At 43.5% G+C, this 24,360-nt stretch overlaps 1 long non-coding RNA gene across 1 annotated transcript in view; it reads left to right on the top strand.

The window, feature by feature from the left end:
* The window catches only part of LOC141164398 (uncharacterized), a 70,364-nt gene that overhangs the window by 9,993 nt on the left and 36,011 nt on the right, over window positions 1–24,360 (top strand). The window contains exon 2 of the long non-coding RNA XR_012250898.1: window positions 16,107–16,163. This is a non-coding gene — a long non-coding RNA (uncharacterized lncRNA). The remainder of the gene's footprint in view (window positions 1–16,106; window positions 16,164–24,360) is intronic.

The following is a 24,360-nucleotide window of genomic DNA, read 5'->3' as shown; positions in this document are numbered from 1 at the left end:
CTATACTGACAGGCAGCCGGAGGCAGCTTTTGATGGCCTTCTGTACATGGTAAAACTGGAGGCCATTGTTAGGATTCCAACTGCCAAATCTAAACCCATTGGCACTGAATGATCGCATTTCAGGGGTGTTATGGATTGACAGAGAAACTTACTTTCTCTGTCACATTTCTTAGATATCACAGTCCATATTGACCTCGACTTCAAAATGGTTAAATGGTCATTGAAACTTATTGCAGATTGTCTTGTCTCAGCTCCTAAGTTCATGCCATAGATGTCAAATTCAAACACACAGATGGCCAAAATGAAAAACTTGGACAAAGTCACGGGCCAACCAGTATACTGTATAATGGTCCTCACATAGTCCTCCATACAGTATTATGGGCCCCACATAGTCCTCCATACAGAATAATGGCTCCACAAACAGGTGGTGGTTCTGGTGTCGTGGGCTAAATAAAACCACCCTGTGGGCCTGATTTGGCCCTCTGGCCAGTGTTTAACATGTATGCTATAGAGGATGAACCGGATTGCCCTGTTATCCAGATGATCAGGTGGTTGTCCAACTTCTAGCACCCTAAAGATGGTCCATCAATATTAAATCCAAGTAAAACCCTTTCTAGTGCTTCTTCACTTACATTGCTCATTTTGGGGACCGTGTTCAAGTGGTGTATTCTCTACATAAAGATGCAATATTTTCCTTGTGCCACTTTGGTTAATAGAAGAGCGGCTCTGTCCCTGTACTATGCTACCCTTACATATTGCAACAAAGTCTGATGACAAATCTCCTGTAAACCATTATAGTGAGCACAGACCTCTGAGTGTTGATGAAGCTGGAATACAACGCCAAAAAGCTGATGTTTTACAATTTTTTTTTTTTTTTAAGTTTAGCCTAAACAAGGACAAATTAAAAGCATAATGCATGTGTTTGTCATTGGAATAGATTTTCCATAGCCATGTAATGTAATCATTAACTGCTGGCCTCATTCTATGATCACTATTTGCCTAGGTAAAACAGTGCTACACCCAGTACTGAGCAGGTGACTCATTGATGTGTAATATCATTATAAGGCTGTTATCATCTGCATGTGACTGATAAAGTGCTCCTTAAAACACTCATTATGTGATACTGATTTAATCTGCTACTTATTAAATTATTTATTACTCTGGGAGTAAAAGTACCCCTACACCTTCTATAGCTCATTCGCCGCTATTCCTGCAACCCATCTTATAACTGCATACTCTGTAATGTGTGCATGTGTTTTCAATATGGACAGAGGAGTAAGCAATTTGCAGACACCTCTTGGAAGAATAAATTCATCATGCTCAACCCAGTCATATATATTTATTACAACAACAGAGCTATGAAAAGGGGAATGTCTTTACAGGTTTTACATTACCTAACGCTGCAGATATTTTAATTCGGTAAAGAGAGCATTTTAATTGGAAATAACAGTCGTCCTTGAAAGCCCACTCTGTCTAATTAGGTATACTTTACAGACGAACATGTAACAGGCAGCTGTATATTACATACAAATGCTGTTATCGCTTTTATGAATAACACTTATAAAGCTAATATTAAATTATCAAATATACAGATTGGTCCAAAATTAGGTGGACAGAAAGTGCAATAAGGTTATGAAGGGGGAGATTTATCAAACATGGTGTAAAGTGATGAAGCTTCTTTCAAATTCTCCGGCCATATTAACAGACATAATTGTATTTACTGGTATAATGAGAACATGCATTTAACATTAGAGCAACAACTAAATGAGCCTGGTGTCAATGTTTGGGGTATTTCAAGTTTTGGTGATGTAGGACCAATATTTTTTGATGGAACAGTCACAGGAGATAAGTATCTCAAAATTCTAATGAATCAAGTTGTTTCCCAGTTACAGCAACAGCCTAATTCAAATGACCTTTACTTCCAACAAGATGGGACCCCTCCACATTATTCAAGAGTAGTCAGCGAGTATCTTGATGAAACATTTCCTAATAAATGGATTGGCCGAAGAGGCCCACGTGATTGGCCGGCACGTTCACCAGATTTGACCCCAATGGATTTTTTCTTTTGGGGAGTACTCAAGGACAAAGTTTATAGTCAAAAACCAAGAAGTGTCAGTGATTTGAAAAATTACATAAGAGATGCATTTCAAGAAATTAATACCCAAAGAGACTTGTGCAAAAAAGTTTGTCGAAGCGTAAGAGGCAGACTTCAAAGCTGTGCAAATTGTAATGGAAACAGTTTGAGCACCTGCGTTGATAAAATTTAAGGGCTTTTGTATTATTGTTCAGAATAAAATTTAATTGTCAATGTTATGCATGTGTTAGTAAATATAATTTTATATATAAATCAAAATAAATGTTATTTTCTGGCCACCTACTTTTGGACCACCCTGTATATATGTAGATTTGTCTAAAATAATAATCAAAACCAAAGTATAAATATTTACAGACAATTTATCCATCAGCTACTTCCCCATGCTATGGGAGCCTGGAGGGGACAAATTCCGTTCACTGAAAGATAGCTTGTTTGTAAATCTCATATGTAATGAAAGGGTAAATGCATATAGTCTTTCACAAGTCTGGGCCGAATCTGTAAACCACAACTTGTTATTGTCCAAATTTCCATGGTTGTTTTCCTGAAAACATTGAACATCAAAAATCATAGAAGTGCTTTCACACCCTTCCTAGTCCTCGGAGTGTGAGCATCACAGGCTTTATTGGAATCTCACCTACTGGAAACTTCTTAGCACTGTGTGTTATAAAATGTTATAAATGTTTTAAGCTACCCTTGAGATTTATCTGTAACCATGGACTCTGCACCCACCCCACAGTCTGTACCGGTGCCACATGGCTGCTGGTGAGGTTTCATCCTTCGTAATGGGCAGTATCAAAAGTCTCTTTATGGAAGCAGCTATAGTTGAAATCCTCATATGGGGATAGGGGCATTGCGAGACATGTCGTTGTAACAGAGGATATTGGGCTATGGGTGCATATCCAGCAGCTTTAGGAACGTCTTTAAGATAAGATAAGATAAGATATACTTTATTTATCCCGGAGGAAATTGCGGTATCACAGCAGCAGAACACAGATCTCGAACATGACACATATGATAACAAAACATTTGGAATACTTTAGACATTGCTTTTCAGACATTTGTTAAACACCCCCATAGCTGTTGGAACAAACGATCTCCTGTATTTTTCCTTTTTACACCTTAGTTGTATTAGGCGATTGCTGAATGTGCTCTTCTGTTTCGCAAACAGTTCATAAAGCGGGTGTGTGTTGTTGCCCATTATAGCTCTGCACTTCTTCTTAATCCTATCCTCTACCACCTCTTCAAAAGTCCCAAGCTGTAGGCCCACCGTCGCGCTAGCCTTCTTTATAAGTTTGTTGAGCTTGTTGGCGTCAGCAACACGCACACTGTTACCCCAGCAAATTATTGCCGCAAAGGTGGCACTAGCCACAATGGATTGGTAGAACACCTCAAGCATTTTGCCACACACATTAAAAGACCTTAACTTCCTTAGGAAGTACAATCTACTCATCCCCTTCTTGTAGACCTTCTCCATGTGGCACTTCCAGTCTAGCTTGCTATCCAGGTAAACCCCCAAATATTTGAAACTGTCCACCATCTCCACATCCTGACCGTCAATGGTAACAGGTAGGCATACCTTCTTGCACCTTCCATAGCTCATCACCAACTCCCTGGTTTTCTTAACATTTAGTTCTAGATGGTTAGCCTGGCACCATACTACAAAGTCCGCAACCACCCTTCTATATTCCTCTTCGTCCTGGTCCTTCCCAATACCGCCAACTATCACAGAGTCATCCGAGTACTTCTGGAGGTGACAACGGTCTGATTTATACTGAAAGTCAGCTGTGTACAATGTAAAGAGGAATGGCGACAGCACTGTTCCCTGCGGGGCTCCGACACTGCTCAGTACACTATCTGATGTAGCCGTCCCCCACCTAACAAACTGTGGCCTATCCGACAGGTAGTCAATTATCCAATTCACAAGTCCCTTTAGAAACTTTGTCTCGCAGCAGGACTTGGTGGTACTTATTAGTTTGTTTGTCCCAGTCCTCTCCTCTTTTAGTACATAATTGAGAGTTAGGGCAAGGGATGCAATTGCCATCAGCATGGTCCAAAGGGGCAGGGTCATCATCTTTGCTGCTGCTGGAGATCAGGACCTTTTTCAGTGGCTGGTGTGGATCCAAGTATCTTTGCCTTGGAGCTTGACAGAAGTGGCAGTGGTCAGTAGTACTTAAAATGTCTCACTGTATCTGGGCTCAGTGGTCTCCTCATATGTCTCTTTACCACGACCCAGTCTCCTGGTACCAATGTGTGTGTCGCTTATGCAGTTGGCATCTGGGTTGGAGGTAAGAACACTGTTAGAAGTAACAGTCAAATGTTTGTGCAACTCCAAGAGATATTCAGCGAGATAACTGTAGGTGGCCTGCAGCTGCTGTGAGAAATACCACCCTGTCTCAGGGACACCACCAAACAGTATTTCATCTGGGACAGCTTCTCTCTATACCTTGGGGCGGTCTTCACTGAATATAATGCAATGGGCAAGGAAATCTACCCAGGACAAGTGTGTTTCCTCCATGCACTTCTGTATTTTTAATTTCAGAGTACTATTAAGGCGTTCCACCTTCCCACTACTTTGTGAGTGATAGGGACCACGGAAAATCTGTTCTATCCCCAGAGTGGCCATGATCTGTATATCAGTTCTCCAGTGAAGTGTGTGTCTCTGTCACTCTCTATTGTTTTGGTTACCCCATATCTACAAACCACCTCACTTATCAAAATTTTGTTTTGAACTTTGGTCATGGCTCAAGCTTCAGGCAACCAAGGGAAGAGATCGATGCATACCAGGACGTATTCATAAGTACCCACCTTAGGTAGCTGTATGTAGTCCTCCTGCAGTTTCTGAAACGGGTAATCTGGTTTTGGCGTGCATTTTGTGGGACTCGAATAGGTCTACCAGGGTTATGTTTCACACAAACGAAACATACTTTGAAGCCGTGTTCGGGAACCCTGGGGCGCACCAGTTTTGTAGCACCTCTGCACACATAACACCCTTTGAGTTGTGCACCGGGGAAATGTGCTAGGGCAACCATCATGGGGAACAGGCAGCGTGTGAGGCAAATCCTGGTGTTTACCTACCATACCCCTGCCTCTGACCGTACTGCACCCGCTTTGGCCCATGCGTTTTGTTTGTGTGGGGAGCCTGGGTCTGAAAGACCTGCAGCAGTTCATGATCAACGGCCACTGAGGCCGGTGCGGTGACAGGAGACTGTGAAAAGGTAGCTTCCTGCACTCTCGGTCACTGAGTACCCTAGCTGGGCCGTGTCTGCTATGGCCAGTATTCTAGTCAGAGGTAGTCATGCTGCTTCCTTAGCCGCCTGGTTGGCCAAGGCAATCCCTACAGCAAGGGGAGTTTGTTCCCATGTGTGCGCCAATAGCTGCCCTTCGGGGAAGGGTGAGTGCTGTGAGTAGCTGCTCTACCACCTCATAGGTTTGCCAGCAGAGGTCAGAAAATTATGGCTCTGCCAAATGGCACCAAAGTAATGTGTGGCCTTTTAAAACATATCTCGAGTCCGAAAATACATGAATCTCTTTACCTTTTCCCAGATTGCACGCTGCAGCGAGTGCCTTCAGCTCAGCCTCTGACTTAGAACCGCTGTAGGAGACTGGTTCATGTATTACTGCCTTACCATTGTGGACTACTGCATACCCTGTGATGAACCGTCCTTGATCACTGTCCTGTACATCACTGAGCCTAGATATGTGGCCCGATATGCCTCCTCAATACCATGGAGACGCATTCTAAAGCCCCCGTCTCACATAGCGAGATCGCTGCTGTGTCACGGTTTTGGTGACGCAACAGCGACCTTACCAGCGATGTCGCTATGTGTGACACTTTGCAACGATCAGGCCCCTGCTGTGAGGTCGCTGAAAGCTGCAAAGTGTCCTGGACCATTTTTTGGTCGTTGCCCTCCCGCTGGTCAGCACACATCGCTGTGTGTGACCAGCGGGAGCAGCGATCAGGCTGGTAACCATGGTAAACATCGGGTTACTAGGGGCACACGCGCACCTAGTAACCCGTTGTTTATCATGGTTACCACTCTGCTACAGTGAGCGGGAGGTTACCACTCACTTTAGCAGGCTCGTAACCATGATAAACAACGGGTTACTAGGTGCGCTTGTGCCCCTAGTAACCCGATGTTTACCATGGTTACCAGCCTGCTCCTGCTTCAGCAGGCTGGTAACCAGGAGTAGGACATCGTGGAAAGATTCTTTCCACGATGTCGCTGCTCCCCTGATCGTTGGTGAGCCTGCCTGTTTGACACCTCACCAGCGACCACATAGCGACATAGCAACGATCCCTGACAGGTCGTATCGTTGTCGGGATCGTTGCAGCGTCGCTAAGTGTGACGGGGCCTTAAATGTTAGGGAGTCCAGGAGCTGGGTACAAAGAGCGATGAGCTCAATGGGGGACCAGGCCATTGTATTATTGGCTATACCTATGGTGGATCATGTACCAGCAAGTTATTTTCTATCCTTGGAGGTAGAAAGTGTACATGACTCATGGTCCTCATAGGGGCAGAGGCACCTTGGGCATCCATGGAAATGGGGACCCACAGGACACAGTAATTAACCCCAGGGTGATTCTGTACACTATCTGCAATTCCTGCATAAGGCAGCAGTGTCACAAAGGATGTAAGTTTTACATCAAGTACAGAGACTACAGGGATCTCTGTGTTTTCAGACTATCATAGATTACATACACAGTTCTATGTCTATTTTCTCTGATTTATGTTCGCTCATTGAGAGATGCTTTGAATACTTCTAACCAAATCCTAGCCAGCTCAAGTCTGCTAACATCTAGCTTCCAGTAATCATTTCCAATTGCAAATACACTTCTCCCATTCCTTCTTTAGTCTTTTCACTATATCGCATGCATGGGCAAAGGTGGTACCTCTCAGATTGCTTATTTCCTTTCAGTTGCCAGTCCTCATGACTGCAACTTTAATGCCCACAGTTAACCGAAGAACTGAATGGGCCCACAGAGTCTTAACCGTAGAAGACTCTACTCTACTCCCAGCTTCCATTAGCTCACAAGAGAAGGAATAGGACATTTTAGGAAATATCAACATCAGGTAACAGCCCTATGTACCCATGCAACTTTGATACATAAACAAACAAATAACAATCCAAAAACTATACTACAAATAGTTATTACAATTACTTCCACTATTCAACATAACATGTCATGGGAGAATAAGTTCTTTTTCTACAAAACCTTTGTCCACCTCTGATTCAGACAGATTACATCTAGGACAAAAGAGTAGGGGTTACTTAGATCAGAGCATCATGGCAGGTTTTAAGTACTTTGAAGTTCCCTTCAACATCCTGCAGGGGGCACAGCTTGACAATGAAATCTTTGTTGCGTCTTCCCACTCTGGATATACTTGCTTGATGGACTACAACTCCTCCTAATATTACATTTTCCCTCTTGAGTTCACACAGCACGGACACCAAGGATGATGATTCATCAGAACTAGTTCATAAAACAAAGCACAGGCACTGAGAACAATGATTCTGATTCATCAACACAACTTTACAGTGCAGCACTATCTCTTTAAAAAACCCCATAGATTTCTCAGCACAGAAAAGTTCCACACAGCTAAAGCAAATTCATCCCTGCATGCAGCAGCACCAGCCCCTCCCTTCAACACAGCTCGGAGATAAGAATGCAGCAATTATGTCAGTTTCTTAACAGAGTTATTACATTTGTTCAGCATAAACACAGAAACTCCAAAATTTCCACATGAAACGCCTGTAGTACTCATGCCTGGCATACTACACTCAGGGTACCACTTCTGTGAATTTTTACCAGAATAACAAGTGAAAATTCTTTTTTTTTTTTCACGTAGAATCCCGTATCCCAATCACTCCGCCTGTTTCAACTCACGCCTAATGGGACTTATTTCAATCCAGCACTTATTTGTCCCTTTATACTCGGTTACTCATCCAACTTCATTCAACAATTGTTATATATATCTCTGAAATCACATTGAACCACATAATAAACAACAAATTATCTTATAACTCTATAGGTTCAATCATACACTCAAAATCCAAACAATGGCAGAGGTTTGATAACAATGGTCTTGTAGGACCACTACGTACCCGTGTTGAACCACCAGAAAGCGGTGAAACTTTGTAACACAAAGGGCTACTCACCGCGGAATTATTTCAGTGATTTATGGAAAGATCCGTGCAGTCGGGTCACAGAGAGGTCCAGTTAACCATCCCTGTTTTCAGCACCATGTAATGTCGTGGTAGCCCTTCCAAGAAGAGATAATTTGGATTGAGATAAATTATCTCCTAAATCTGTCTGCCATTTTTGGTTCTAATTGGATATATAGAATCAATACGATGCATCAGAGAAAAGAAAACACACAGCCAGTGTCTGAGTGTACAATTCTTGTCTGAGTCTCAGAAACCCAGTCACATATATCTATTACAACAACATAAATATGAAAAGGGGAATGTCTTTAAAGGCTTTACATTACCTAACGCTGCAGATATTTTAATTGGGGAAAGGATGCATTTTAATTGGAAATAACAGTCGTCCTTAAAAGCCCGCTCTGTCTAATTAGGTATACTTTACAAAAACAGACGAACATGTAGCACAAAGGCAGCTGTATATTACATACAAATGCTGTGTTATCGCTTTTATGAATAACTCTTATACAGCTAATAATAAATTATCAAATATATATATATATATACATACATACATACGTACGTACGTGTGTGTAGATTTGTCTAAAATAATAATCAAAACCAAAGTATAAATATTTACCACAACATGAGGCAGTCAGGAGCTTTACACCTTAGATCAGACCTGGGCTAAATGTGTCCTTCTGGATGTTCCAGTCTGCCCTGCAGACCGAGACAGCCGAAGGCCTGAAGACAGTGGCCCATGGGCTGCACTATGCCATCTGCCTCCAGGGTCCCAAAATCACTGCTATCTGTGCCGTCGGGATGTCTATACCAGTGAATACATTGATGCAGGACAGAGCTGCTGACTCCTTCTTCCACCGGCCAGCATGTGCGACTGAGACAGCAGACGTGATGACGTCATTACATCGTGTCTACTGTGTGAAGAGTCAGTGCATCAGAGCAGAGCACCAGGGGAACGGGAGCAAGGTGAGTATTGTCAGGGAGTCCCATGATCCCGATTAATCACAGAAATCACCCACTGTGATCTCAGGGGTGAACAGCTCTCTGCTGCCCCCTATCATCTGGACAATTGCACAATTTGCTGACGATCAACAAAGGGGGCCACAGGCTGTTTTCACTAATGAGTTATCAGAAGGCTAACAGTGCGCGTATGGCAACAGAAAAAACTGACGGCACTTCCAAAACAAGAAATGGGTGCGAACAGGTGCTTACTAGGAGCAGCTACCTCCATATAAAAATAACAAAGCAGCACACTGTAACTCTAAGTATGCAAACATGAAATATATACTTAGCGTTACAGTGTGCTGCTTTGTTTGTTATTTGTATATTGAGGAAGCTGCTCCTAGTAAGCACCTGTTCACACCTATTTCTTGTTTTGGAAATGCCTTTAGAAACAAAAAAAGCTATGTTTAAGCTTTGACTGAGACTGCACCCCTACCACAGGTGGTTTTAATTGCAATAGGATCTTACTTTCCCACATATAAGCAGATGTATTTTGTGGGACGCATTAACATGGCTACTAGGTACACATGAATTAGCCAATTTATGCACTAAGATTTCTCATTTATTTCTATTTTCTACAGCAGTAATGCTATTCAAATTTCATATATTTCATGTATACTTGGCGTTCCAGTGTGCTGCTAGTGAGCGTATGGCATACACACCTCCGGATTCCAACACATGGAATATCTATAATATAATCGGCTAAGCGTGTCTGTCTGAAGCCTTTATAGACTGCGCATGCGTGACGTGCAGTCTGGCTCCAGACAGAAGACCGCATCCAGCCGTTACAGGTAAGAGGAGTGTATGGCGCCGGAGATCCCGGTATACGTAGACACTGAACGCATACCGCGATCTCCGGCGCCATACTTGCATACTTACCTGAGGAGTGTTGCCGCGGCGCCTCTCTCTTCGCCGGAGACCGAGGCAGGAGTGAGGCGTCGGATCGGCGCATGCGCATAGCGCTATCCGGCGCAATTTTACTGAAGACACATTTGCAGTGTGTCTTCAGCAAAATGGCGTCGGACAGCGCGGTGCTCCGGTGCCTCACTCATTCCCCGGCCTCTGGCAGAACAGGACACAGAAGCGCTGGAGCACAAAGAAGAAAGGTGAGTATAAGTGTTAATTTTTATGTATGTGTGTACAGCGTGAAAGGGATGAGGGGGACCATGCATACCAGGATTGAGGGGGTGAGGGGGCCACGCATACCAGGATTGAGGGGGTGAGGGGGCCACGCATACCAGGATTGTGGGATGAGGGGACCATGCATACCAGGATTGGAGGGTGAGTGTTAGAACCCTTCTGTTTGGTTTTTCCATCTTGTGTTTTGCAGTCATGTGACCATCTGCCTTTATAGTCCAGCTCTGCCCTTTTGGCTGTGCTGGACTTCAGTGTTTTTACTGTTTCTCTAGCCAGGTGCTTCTGTGCCTTTCTCTGTCAGTTTTCTTGGTCCTTCTGGAACCTCTAGTACCTTTTTGTCAGTTTGTCTTTTTGTGTTCTGCAACAACTTCTCTGTTTAGGAGGGGTCCCATTTTTTGTCCCAGTCCTTAGTTCTTTTAGGGACCCCTCCCTTTATGCTATAGGTCTTCTTTCAAACTAGCCGAGGACTAAGGCGGGTCTGTTTCATAGGAACAGGCAGACCACTACATCGTAGGGATTCAGCTTAGTCTTACTGTAGGGACAGCTTTCCCCTATCTTTCCTTAGTTCATGTTGCAGATCATAACCATGAGGGGACCATGCTCACCAGGATTGTGGAGTGAGAGGACCATGCATACCAGGATTGAGGGGTGAGGGGGCCACACATACCAGGATTGTGGGGTGAGGGGATCATGCATACCAGGATTGGGGGATGTGGGGACCATGCATACCAGGAATGGGGGTGAGGGGTGCCATGCATACAAGAATTGGGGATGAGGGGTGCCATGCATTCCAGACTGAGGGGTACCATACATACTAGAATAGGGATGAGGGGCGCCATGCCAACTGGGATTGGGGGATGAGGGGCGCAATGCCTACTGGGATTGGGGGATGAGGGGCGCCATGCCTACTGGGATTGGGGGATGAGGGGTGCCATGCCTACCGGGATTGGGGGATGAGGGGGACAGGAAGGGGGTAGCACATACCAGCATGGGAGACCATATACCAATAAAAATGCTCGCCACCCGGGCGTAGAACGGATTCAATAGCTAGTATGTATATACCCTCATATGATCACTGCTAACACCACTATAACACAGGAAAGATTATTAGCTGCCACCACCAATCAGTTTCTTAAAAATCTAGGCCTATTGGACGCCTTATAGGTAGCGTGTGGCTCTGGGACGAGGCACGATTACAGAGCAAAATAAACAACTAATAAATTTTATATTTAATCCAAAGGGAGGCAGTGTTTTTGAAAAATATTCAAAATATTTTACAAAGGGGACAGAACAATACAGCATATACAGTTACAGAAAATAAAAGGGATTAGCAGAAGAACTTACTATACGGATCGCAGAGACGATTCAGTTTAGCCGAAGGAGAGCACTTCGATTTTGCCGTTTTTGTTAACTGGGTCCCTGCATACACGAAAAAATGGATCTCTCGGCACAAACCCAGATCATAATTCGGCTGGATCTTTTATGCGGAATTGGGCCCTGCCCACACATACTCCCTGTGATGACCTCACATGGGCTGGGTTGTGGGTTGGTCTCCGCCCTTCATGGTTTTATTAAATCCACAATTTCTGCGATAACTCCTTGCTGGATGATCGCAGAAGTTAGCAAGTGACGTCATGTTTCTTCATTGGGATTTTACCTTTCCTTAGAGATCATACATGACCCGTCTGCTGTCAGTTTTCTTTTCACTGTTTTGAGTTATAGCTCACCGGCAGGGCTCACAGATATGAAAAAATATGCATACTGTTCCCCAATTAGCCCTTGCGCTAAAAATATATATCCCATTACAATCGTAATTATAGAAATTCCACTATTCTATGTTTTCCTTTGTTGCCTCATTGTCCGGCAGATGTCTAGGGATGAAAGGAATGTTCATGAGTGTGATACATTCCCTTTGATGCTTAACGAGATGTTTATCTGTTTCAGGTTTTGTACACTTTATCTCTAATCAAATACACAACTCATTCAGTCCCTGGCCCATATGTTGAAAGGAGTCTATTTGTCACACATGTCTCTATTACTAGGCACAATGTACATCTTTCTAGTCTTTGTGCTACCATGGGATAGGGGAGGGGGACGAGGTGTTTAGTGAAAGGTATTTCAGAGATTTGTAATATTTTCTAACAAGTATGTATTACTAGATGGTGGCCCGATTCTAACGCATCAGGTATTCTAGAATATGTATGCGGCCGACCGGGCGCAATCAGCAGAACGTTGTTTAAATTTGGCGGCAATATCGGTGATTGGTCGCGGCCGCCACCCACGACCAATCAGCAAACTGTGTTAGTGAGGGCCGGAGAGCTTGTTTAAATTTGGCGATAAAATCGCTGGTTAGTCGCGACCACGACCACTCATCAGAGCGTTGTTTAAATTTGGCGCCAATCTCGCTGATTGGTCGCGGCTGGCGGTGGCGACCAATCATCAGAGCGTTGTTTAAATTTGGCGCCAATCTCGCTGATTGGTCGCGGCTGCCAGCCGCGACCAATCAGCGAACCGTGTTAGTACTGCAGAGCGAGTTAAAATTTGCCGCTCATGTCGCTGATTGGTCGCGCCTGGCGGCTGCGACCAATCAGCGTCGTATTAGCGAGGACCGGGGAGCGGCGCTGCCTGTGCTGGTACTTCCGCTGCGAGGAGCTGGGAGATGAGCGGCTGCTCGCAGCAGAAGCATCCTGACTGGCGGCGCCGTTCCTCCGATCTTCCGACGTTAGCCGCATGGAGGTCAGCGGCGCCGCTGGTCGGGGTAGTTCTGCTGCTAGCGCCGCTCATCTCCCGGCTGCATCGCCGCTGACCTCCGTCCGGCAGATGACCCGCTAACGGCTGCCATCTTTTTTCTGAAATCCCGCGTCGCTGATTGGCCGCGGCCAGACCAATGAGCGACGCGGGATTTCCTGGACAGACAGCGGCCGGGCCAATGAGCGACGCGGGATTTCCTAGACAGACGGACGGGATAAGGCAATTATAGATAGATTATTTTATGTGTATAGGATGTGTGCCTGTATATAGGGTAGCTATTTGCGGTCTCGTACTGTATGTGGGAGTCTATATGGGGATTCATACTGTATATAGAAGCCCATACTGGAGATGGGGGGGGTTATATGGAGGATCATACTGTATATAGAGGGGATATGTGGGGGCTCATACTGTATATAGGGGAGCTGTATGTGGACTCTAATGGTATTTTGGGGGCTGTCGGCATACTTAATTCTGCTTAATATCAAGTGATAGAATTAATATAAAGATGATGATTATTATTGTGAATTAATTTCAGCCTATTGTTTCGGCCATCCACAACAGTCACTGTTTCTCATGTGGCCCCTTGGGAAAATCAATTACCTGCCCCTCTGGTAGATAGTAACCGTCTTCTCAACTTTATGACAAAAAAGTATAGGTATAAATTTCAGTATTCATCCTGCTATTTATATTCACAGCTGCATTACCAGCAGCCACCTGCGACCCATTTACATTGACAGCTATACATGCCCGTACCCCAACCCTGTCTACCACATTTGACATCTGCTTTGGAACCCTTTATCATCTTCATACTGTTTTGATTCTCATCATTCTAGTTTATAGGGAACCTGTCAGCAGGTATTTTACACCCCATATTGTCCTCTCTGTAAAGTCGCTTTAATGTTCATTAAATCCATACCTTTGTTTTAGAAAACTTTGTTTCCATTTTTTAGAAATAGATATGTGAATTTTTATGCAAATGAGCTGTAATTGCAGTGGGATTGGCATCGGAATTACTGCTCTCCAGCCTCTCTTCCTATTTCCCTGCCTTGGCTTCTGTCAGTAACTAACGGGTCACTCTTGTCTCCATTCCTCCTCCTCATCCCGAGATCTTGAGCAGGCTGCATCATTCCCTTCAGCGGTGCATGTGCAGATCAATAGTCCCGCTCTCACAACATCAGGACCTTGCCTTACTGCGCATGCAGTGACCCAGGGAATGACAGTACCTGCATGAGATTTCACTAGGGAGAGACAAGAGTGACCTGTTAGTTGGGAAAATAAGGGAAGAGGCCGTAGCCCAGTGCCAACCCCGCTCATTTACTTAAAAATTTGCTGATGATTTCTCAAACATTAAACTAGAATTTCCAAGTCAAAGGTATGGATTAAATTAACATTACTGCGACTTTACATAGATGACATTAGGTTGGGATGTGTAAACCTGCTGACAGGTTCCCTTTAATATGTGCATAGAATATTTTTATAAAACTGAGCAGGTTTTTTTGCGTTTCTGCTTAAAGTCAAATCTAAACTTCTTGTTCTTGCTTGTTGCACACTTGATTTACATTCATAAAGGCAGCTCTTGATTGTAGACATACGCTGATCCAACAGTGAAAAGTTGCGTTTTAAAGTTGTCTGGAAGTGCCTTTTTATGTGACTGTGCACTTCGAGCTTCTTAGCCTCACCCTATATTTCCTACATAGCAGCACACACCCCTGGCTCATTGACCAGTCAGAGGCCGTGAACCAGAGCAAATGATCAATCCGCTAGGGCTGCTAGGTAGAAAGTACAGTGAGAAGCTAGAAGTGCGTTGCCATGTCCCAAATCACTTCGAGAAACTCTTTCAAAACGCAATCTTGCGCTGCTTGAACAATGTTTTTGGGTTTTATAGGGTTTCAGTGGCTTATCTTTTAACGAGTTACATAATTATATTAATGGCTTGTGTGATAGGGGGGAAATTAAAGGGAATCTGTCACCACTTTGGAGTTATCAGACCTCTACTATGGCCATACCGGATATAGAAAAGTAAATCTATACTTGCCTGTATGGCCCATAGTAGAGGTTTGATTGCAGAGAAAAGCGCTTTAATGAACTCTATTTTGTACAGACTTGGCATCAGGGGCACGTCAAGCAATCCCCGCCTATGTGCTTATTATTCCCCCAAATCCCCACCTATATGCTTAATTAACATATTCCCCGCCCCCCCTCCCCTGCAGGGCCCTGTGACTGGCACTGTGACGTGCACTGTGCTCCCTGACTTTCTGGGCATGCACAAAGCGCCGCTCACATAAAGCGCGCTTTGCTTCATCGCAGCCTGTCTCTCCGTGCACTGCTCCGCAGGGTTCTATTGCGCAGGCGCCAGGGAGTCACTGTCACTTCCTGGCGCCTGCGCAATAGCACCCTGCAGCGCAGTGCACAGGCAAATGGGGCCAGGATGAAGCTTTTACATATTGGACTAAAGTCGACAAAATGCTGATTATTGGAAGGATAGCCGACAGACCGTAGATTCTGGGAGAGAACGCATTCGACTAGTGGCTAATCCTGCCAATATCAGCATATTTGGCTGACTTTTAATGGGTATAGAGGGCCTTTTCCTAGCTGTTGTGCAGGACTTTTTCGCTGCAAAGTAAGGTATTCTGCATTCACTTAACCCACCCAAATTTTAAAATCTGATGTGTTGCTAACTGTGTTTATCTATCCAAGTGATTCTGAGACTGTTTGTTTTTTTCCTGACAGGTAAGTTGTTAGTGGTAAATTTTGTTTTAATATGTTATATTCATAATTGCAGAGTTTACCAAAAAAAAGGATAAATTTGAACTTTTAAACAACATTCCATTTTTTTTTTTTTTTTTTTTTTTAAATTTAAGGTGATAAAAACAGTTGTAATAGAAAGTTATAAATTTAGGAGCAGCTTTTCCCATGCCCAAGAAAATTTCCTAAACCCATTTTTTTTTTTTTTTAGGGTCCAATTCTCTGTTCTGAAGTAACTGCAGTTCATATTAAAAACCCACAATCAACGGTAGGTACGGGGGAGGTTCATTGCGAAGATGTCAAATGCTTTAATCTATCTGCTAAAACGAGGGGCACATTTTCTTACCTTAAACACCAGCATTGTAATTAAATCAAAGGAGTTGTCAAACACCATCTCATAACGGGTAATAAAATCGCAATGACAGGATTTTTTTATATGTGATAAAAAAAAAAATTCTAAATATCTGTTGAAATACTCAGGTGGATGTGGTTATGTTGACCAGCCTGGTAAAAAAAACAACTGAATGAACTTAAATCTACTACTAGATTGTATAAAACCACATGATGAAAATATTAGTTAGTCATCAACAAAAGTTTGGGGGTACATCTGTGGCTTGGCATTTTTATGAATGCCGACATAATGTGAATGAACTTTCGTTGATGGGCATTAGAAGAAATTTCTACGATGTGGGATATGGCCACCAATAAGAAAAAATTGTTGCAATGTGGAGTATATTGGACAGCCCAGCTTGAAGTTTTGTAACCAAAATGGTTAAATGAATGCTGCAATTTCTATGTTCTTCTAGCATCACTTCTATTTTGCTGGGGATTTGATGTGGTTATAATATATAAAACTGTTTTGATATTGTATTTGTACTTAATAATGTTTATTGTCCTGTGAAATCGTGTAAGACTCTGCATATCAACGGTTACCGCTTTTTGGCTTAATTAGTAACGAATGAGAACTATGTCCATTGAAGATTGTGAGATGTAAGTAGTCGTTCCTTAAAGGATATATCCAGGACTTTAAGGAAAAAACAGAAAATGAGACTAGGCACTAACAGGCAGACAATTGGAACTTACCTGTGCGTTTGTGCACGGCACCGTTCTTCCCCGACACAGAGCGGTCTGTCCGCTCCAGCCGGAGATTCAGCTGCATCTGTGACGCATCAAGGTGTAACTTCCGACATCATTCTGACTGCCGGCTCCCCCAGTTGGGCAGTGAGGATCCAGCTGTCAATTAGAATGACATCAGAAGTTCCACCCCGTTTACAAAGCGAAGCGGAAAAGAAGCCCTTGCTATGTACGCTTGCCGTCAAGAAAGATACAAGAAGCAAAATGAACATAAACCCTGCTGTAAATGAATAAAAAGCAAGTGCATTTAAATAAAATAGGGTTCTTAGTAACACTGTTTTTTGATCAAAAAATAGTATATAAGCCATCCTACCATCGACCAGGTAAACCCGTACGGGACAGTCCTACACTGTCTAATATTAAAAACCTTACCATGTGTCAAAGTTGACCTCAATGTGTGAATAAGGGCAGAGAAAGGACTGGGTCCCAAACTGTGAACACCATCCTAGGAAAGCTTTAAATGTATTATCCAGCTCTAGGAAGGGAGGCCACACCCAGGTTTGCACAGAATGCAAAAAATACAAAGAAAAAGCACAAAATTTGAGCTTGGTTTAAGTTGGTATACATGCAGCACATACACGCGTGGTCAAAATTATTGGTACCCCTCGTTTAATGAAATAAAAACCCACAATGGTCACAGATTTAACTTGAATCTGACAAAAGTAATAATAAATTAAAGATCTATGAAAGTCAGACATTGCTTTTCAGCCCTGCTTCCACAGAATTTAAAAAAAAAAATTAAACTCATAACATAGGAAAATAGGCCTGGACAGAAATGATGGTTCCCCTGAAAATAATGTGACAAAAGGAACATGTTAAATCAAGTTGTGTCCACTAATTAGCATCACAGGTGTCTACAATCTTGTAACCAGTCAGTGGGCCTGTGTATAGGTCTGCTGATACTCACTGTGCTGTTTGGTGACATGGTGTGTACCACACTCAACATGAACCAGAGGAAGCAAAGGAAAGAGTTGTCTCAGGAGATTAGAAAGAAAATTATAGACAAACATGTTAAAGGTAAAGGTTATAAGACCATCTCCATCAGCTTGATGTTCCTGTGACTACAGTTGCACATATTATTCAGAGATTTCCGATCCATGGGACTGTAGCCAACCTCCCTGGACGTGGCCTCAGGAGGAAAATTGATGACAAATCAAAGAGACTGATAATACGAATGGTAACAAAAGGGCCCAGGATAACTTCTAAAGAGATTAAAGGTGAACTTCAAGCTCAAGGAACATCAGTGTCAGATCGCACCATCCGTCGTTGTTTGATCTAAAGTGGACTTCATGGGAGACGACCAAGGAGAACACCATTGTTGAAAAAAAAATAATAAAAAAGCCAGACTGGAATTTTCCAAACTACATGTTGACAAGCCACAAAGCTTCTAGGAGAATGTCCTATGGACAGATGAGACAAAAATTGAAGTTTTTGGCAAGGCACATCAGCTCTATGTTCACAGACAGAAAAATGAAGCATATCAAGAAAATAACACTGTCCCTACTGTGAAACATGGAGGAGGCTCTGTTATGTTCTGGGGCTGCTTTGCTGCATCTGGCACAGGGTGTCTTGAATCTGTGCAGGGTACAATGAAATCTCAAGACTATCAAGGGATTCTAGAGAGAAATGTGCTGCCCAGTGTCAGAAAGCTTGGTCTCCATCACAGCTCATGGGTCTTGCAACAGGATAATGACCCAAAACACACAGCTAAAAACACCCAAGAATGGCTAAGAGGAAAACTTTGGACTATTCTGAAGTGACCTTCTATGAACCCTGACCTAAATCCTATTGAGCATCTTTGGAAAGAGCTGAAACATGCCGTCTGGAAAAGGCAACCTTCAAGCACGAGACAACTGGATCAGTTTGTTCATAAGGAGTGGACCAAAATACCTGTCGAGAGGTGCAGAAGTCTCATTGACAGTTACAGGAATCGTTTGACTGCAGTGATTGCCTCAATAGGTTGTTCAACAAAATATTAAGTTAAGTACCATCATTTCTGTCCAGGCCTATGTCATGAGATTAATTTTTTAAAAAATTCTGTGGAAGCAGGGTTGAAAAGCAATGTCTGACTTTCATTTGTTCATTTGTATAGATTTTTAATTTATTACTTTCGTGAGATTCAAGTTATTTCTGTGACCATTGTGGGTTTTTCTTTCATTAAATGAGGGGTACCAACAACTTTTACCACGTGTGTAAATGCATGTTTCACAATGGCCATGAATCAGAAAAACCTACAAGAAGCAAAATGAACATAAACTCTGCTGTAAATAAATAAAAAGCAAGGATCTGGCTGTCGATCAGAATGACGTCACTCAGAGATTTAGATGTAAACCCCGATGTAAGTGCTTTGCGTAGAGCACCGGATAAATATGATCTCAAACATTATGTAAAATGTTCCGAATAAAAGCTTCAACTAAATCCACAAAAAAAAGCAAGTCCCCACTCAGGTCTGTCAATGGAAATATAGAGGGCTTCCACGTTACTGGTAGTACAAAGGCTCTGGCTCTGGAAAAGCGCTATGCCTCCTCGGCCTCCAAAAGAAATCCACAAATTCTGTGCTCCCAAATCCAAATGCCCCCTCTCTTCTGAGCCCCAGTGTGCTTAAACCACATTTAGCATCCAAATGTTAGGCATTTCTGTAACGTTGAGAGCCTGCCTAATTTACGGGTGCATGTCTTCAGAAGTACGAGCTGGGCACTACAACGTGCTGGTCACTACAACAGCAGTTTGCAATTTTCACCCAGCAACAACCACTGCTGCTTGTTTCTGGAAAGAGCCTATGGAGTCAAAATTGTCACTATACCTGTAGATAAATTCCCAGAGGGGTGTAATTTCCAACATGGGGTCACTTAAGAAGGGGATTCTGCTCTTCTGGCACTTAGGGGCTCTGTATATAGAGTCCACAAACTATTCTACAATAATTTGTTCTCTGAGAGTCAAATAGCGCTCCGTCCCTCCTGAGTCTCGCCGTGTGGTTAAGCAGTACTGTGCAGCCAATTATTATTATAAATAATAATATAATATTATTATTTATAGCGCCATTCATGCCATGGCGCTTTACATTTTTGAAAGGTATATGTGGCAAACAACAAGTACATAATTTGAACAAAAACGAGTCGGCGACTGGTACAGGAGGAGAGAGGGCCCTGCCCGCAAGGGCTCACAATCTACAAGGGATGGGTGAGGATACAATAGGTGAGGGTAGAGCTGGTCATGCAGCAGCATGGTGGAGCGTAGGTTGCTGCAGATTGTAGGTTTGTCGGAAGAGGTGGGTCTTCAGGTTCCTTTTGAAGGTTTCCACGGTAGGCGAGAGTCTGATATGTTGGGGTAGAGAGTTCCAGAGTAGGGGGGATGCATGGGAGAAATCTTGTATGCGATTGTGGGAAGAGGAGCTAAAAGGGGAGTAGAGAAGGAGATCTTATGAGGATCGGAGGTTGCGTGCAGGTAAGTATCGGGAGACTAGGTCACAGATGTATGGAAGAAACAGGTTGTGAATGGCTTTATACGCTATGGTTGGGGATTTGAACTGGAGTCTCTGGGCAATGGGGAGCCAGTGAAGGGATTGACAGAGAGGAGAGGCTGGGGAATTGCGGGGAGACAGGTGGATTAGTCGGGCAGCAGAGTTTAGGATAGATAGGAGTGCGAGAGTGTTAGAAGGGAGGTTGCAGTAGTCGAGAGGTTGCAGTAGTCGAGGCGAGAGATAAGGGCGCATATTGGGTATTGCCAAGTTTAGTAGAAATTAAAAAAAAAATCACTACTCCCCCAAGATGAATTCCTTAAGTGGTGTAGTTTACAAAATGGGGCCACTTGCAGGGGCTTCAGCTGTTTTGGCATGTCAAGGGCTTATCAAATGTGACATTGTGTCCTCAAGCTATTCCAGCCAAAATAGCGCTCCTTCCCTTCTGAGCCCTACAGTGCTCCTTTTTTTTTAAATTTCTCGGCTCAACATTCTATAATTCTGTGAAGCCCCTGAGGGTTCAAGGTGCTCACCACACATCTAGATAAATTTCTTGTTGTATAGTTTCCAAAATGGGGTCACTTGTGGGGGTTTGCCACTGTTTAGGGACCTCATGGGCACTCCGAATGAGACATGGTGACCGCTGTCGATTCCAGACAATTTTGCAGTCAAAAAGTCAAATGGTGCTCGTTCACTTCTGCGCCCTGCCATGCGCCCAAGAAGTAGTTTTTCACCACATATGGGGTATGGGAGTACTCAGAAGAAATTGCACAACACATTTTGGGGTCCATTTTTTTTTCTTGCTACCCTTGTGAAAATTAAAAAAAATTGGGGTTAAAATAACATTTTTGTGGGGAAAAAGTTAAACTTTCATTTTTTCCTTCCACATTAAATTGAAAACTTTGTCCTGGTCAGGAAACATGAAAACAGACTTTTGTGGGAAGGGGGCACACAAAGCTACTTTGTTTTTGATATTTCCTGATACTTGACTTTGACAACTTTTTGATACAGTTATGTGTGATTTATATGCAGTGTTAATGCTTTTCAACAGCGGAAACTCAATAAAAAAACATGAACAAGGCTCCATAGCCTTTGGACATCGGATTTGGGAATAGTCATGGGAATGCCATGGACTACGTTTGACCTGCTTGGTGTTATTTTTTTTCAGAAATAATTTTATGAACCAGGGAAAGTATAGGGAAGTCTTTATTCAAATAACATTTTTTTTATTTTTTTCATTAGTGGGTTAGTAGTGATGGTGTCTGATGGCGACTCTCCATTACTAACCACAGGGCTTGATGGCAGATGTAATTTTTAACAATTCACAGCTGTCATCAACCCCAACTATCATTATCTTGATTGCCACCGCACCAGGGCAATCGAGAAGGGGCAGGCAAAGCGCGATCTAATATGATGCATCAATTTTAGGGCCGCTGCGGGCTGGTATTTTTAGGCTGGGAAGGGCCCAATAACCAGGGACCGTTACAGCCTGATAATATCAGCCCGCAGATCTCTGCTTTACCTTGCCGGGTTACGAAAAATAAGGGGGGGGGGGGGCGGGCACCACATCTGTATTTTATTTTTTTTTTTCATTTATTAGCGTAAACACCCTTTAGTGCCACATAAACTTGCACCCTTTAGTCCCTTTTATTATATGTAGTATAGAAGTGGACGGAGTGCTGTCACCGGAAGCGTAGCTAGGGTTTTGGTTTGGGATAGTGAAACTTCTGAGTGGGCCCCTAACCAGGTAACCCTGATTACAACTACGGTGGTGCACCCTAATAGTACATTTAGGAGAACCTCAGGAGATGACTGCACTGGTACTAAAAATATAAAATACTCCATATAGTCTAATGCACTCCCCATTGGACTCCATATAGTCTAATGCACACCCCATTACGCCATACAGTATAATGCACTCCCCATCGGACTCCATACAGTATAATGCACTCCTTGTTCTCCCACTGCTTCGGTCTCTGTAGCGAGCGCCTGCACATCTCAGCACAGTGGGCTCGATGTAGTGACGTCATTGTGCCCGCTGTCAGTGTCTGCATCAGTGACGTCAGATGCAGGGGGGGATTGATGGGAGCATCACGCTCCCTCACTCAACATTGCTTTCAACTGTATCGGTAACCAGTCAATACAGTTGAATTTGCGAGGACGGGCGGGGCGCCCGGAGCTGGGCCCCTCCTCCCACATCGGCCACGTGGCAGTGCAGGGAGATCATGTCCCCTGCTCTGCCGCAGAGTTTAACTGCATCGATGCAAGTCGATACAGTTTACAGTAGTGTAGCTCCGGGTGAGCCTCTCAGAGTGTGGGGCCCGAGGCAACCGCCCACTCAGTACACCCCCCCCAACTGGATGTCACACACTACGCCACTGCTCCCATAGATAGTGGATGGAGTGGGGTTGCTGAGCTCAATATTTAATCCCATCATGTGATACACTACATTGAGCCCTATATCTAATCTCGGCATGTTCCTCTACGCGTATCTAATCACACACACACTCCGCGTATCTAATCCCAGCTTATGATACAGCTAGCAGCACCATCTAACAAAATCTGCGCTGCCGGCCGTCCTCAGTGACACTGTACTTGTCATCAGTATCACTGGCAGTCACCAGCAAAATGGCTCCACAATGTGATCCTAAACTTCATCCTCTCTTATCCTGTTTACAAACACCCAGAAGGGGAGGGGAGGAGAGGAGGAGACGTCGCGCATGTGAGCAGATCCTGGTAACATTTACTGCAGACGTAATGTGAGCTAGTTGTACACTAGGTTTTCATGGCAAATTTCAGTAGCTGCTCCCCCTAGTGTGTAAAAGTGGAAATACCAAACCTTTTTTCATATTTTACTTCATTAAAAACAAATGATAATATTTAAAAAAAAAATTCCATTGTTGAATTTTTTTTTTTTTTCATGCCACCTTCCTTTCAGGCCACAGCCCCACTAGAAGTATTTGGTCAGTAATTGGTCAGTAATTTTTCTCAGGAGCCCAAACCAGATGAGGAACAATCAGAGAAAAGATATAATGGAAACAAGTCACCAATTCTGCATTTATCACCCACTCCTGGTTTTGGCTCCCACTCCTGAGAAAAAATACTGACCAAATACTGATAGTGGGGCCGTGGCCTTAAAAGCAGCATTGGCGCATAAACTGAACCAGGCCACATACCATATCCCCCACTTCCTTCCTAACATACTTCATCACTGTGCAGAAGAGGGAAAATAAGTGTTACCACGTATAATCACCTAAGTACATGGTCATAGGCAGATGAATACTCCTCTTTAGCCTTTAGTCTCTGTGCACATGGTGTGTTTTTGATACGTTTTTCCACGCAGAATTGGCCCCAAAAACGCATTGGAAACCTTTATGCCATCAATGTCTATAAACATTCTAAAGAGCTGTGCACATCAGGAATTTTTCTATCAGGATTTGCAGTGCGTTTTAATCTGTAGAAGTGAATTCTTTGTGCGTTTTTTGCCTGTGTTTTCCCTATTGAATGCATTGGAAAAAATGCGTGGAATTTGCGCAGCGTTTTTGCTGCCAAGACGTGCAGAAACACTGCAAGAATTTCTGCACAAAATACTCATCTTGCGCACATACCCTTAAAGGCAACCTCTCACCTGAAGAAACGCTATTAAGCTGGAACTCTCTGGGAGAGGAAGTGGTGATGTCCAACTCACTTAATGAGTTCAAGAGAGGCCTGGACGCCTTTCTTGACAACAATAAAATTACATCTTATGCTTAGTGATAGTTAATTAATCCAGGGATTTAATCTGACTGCCAGATTGGAGTCGGGAAGTGAATTTTTCCTCAATGATGTAAATTGGCCTATACAGCATGTTTTGTTTTTTTTTGCCTTCCCCTGG

This window comes from Phyllobates terribilis, unplaced genomic scaffold (assembly GCF_046119375.1).
Source record: "Phyllobates terribilis strain yellow unplaced genomic scaffold, ASM4611937v1 Scaffold_10__3_contigs__length_209671492, whole genome shotgun sequence".
In the NCBI taxonomy this organism is placed as follows: domain Eukaryota; kingdom Metazoa; phylum Chordata; class Amphibia; order Anura; family Dendrobatidae; genus Phyllobates; species Phyllobates terribilis.
This window is presented reverse-complemented; position numbering and strand designations above follow the sequence as displayed.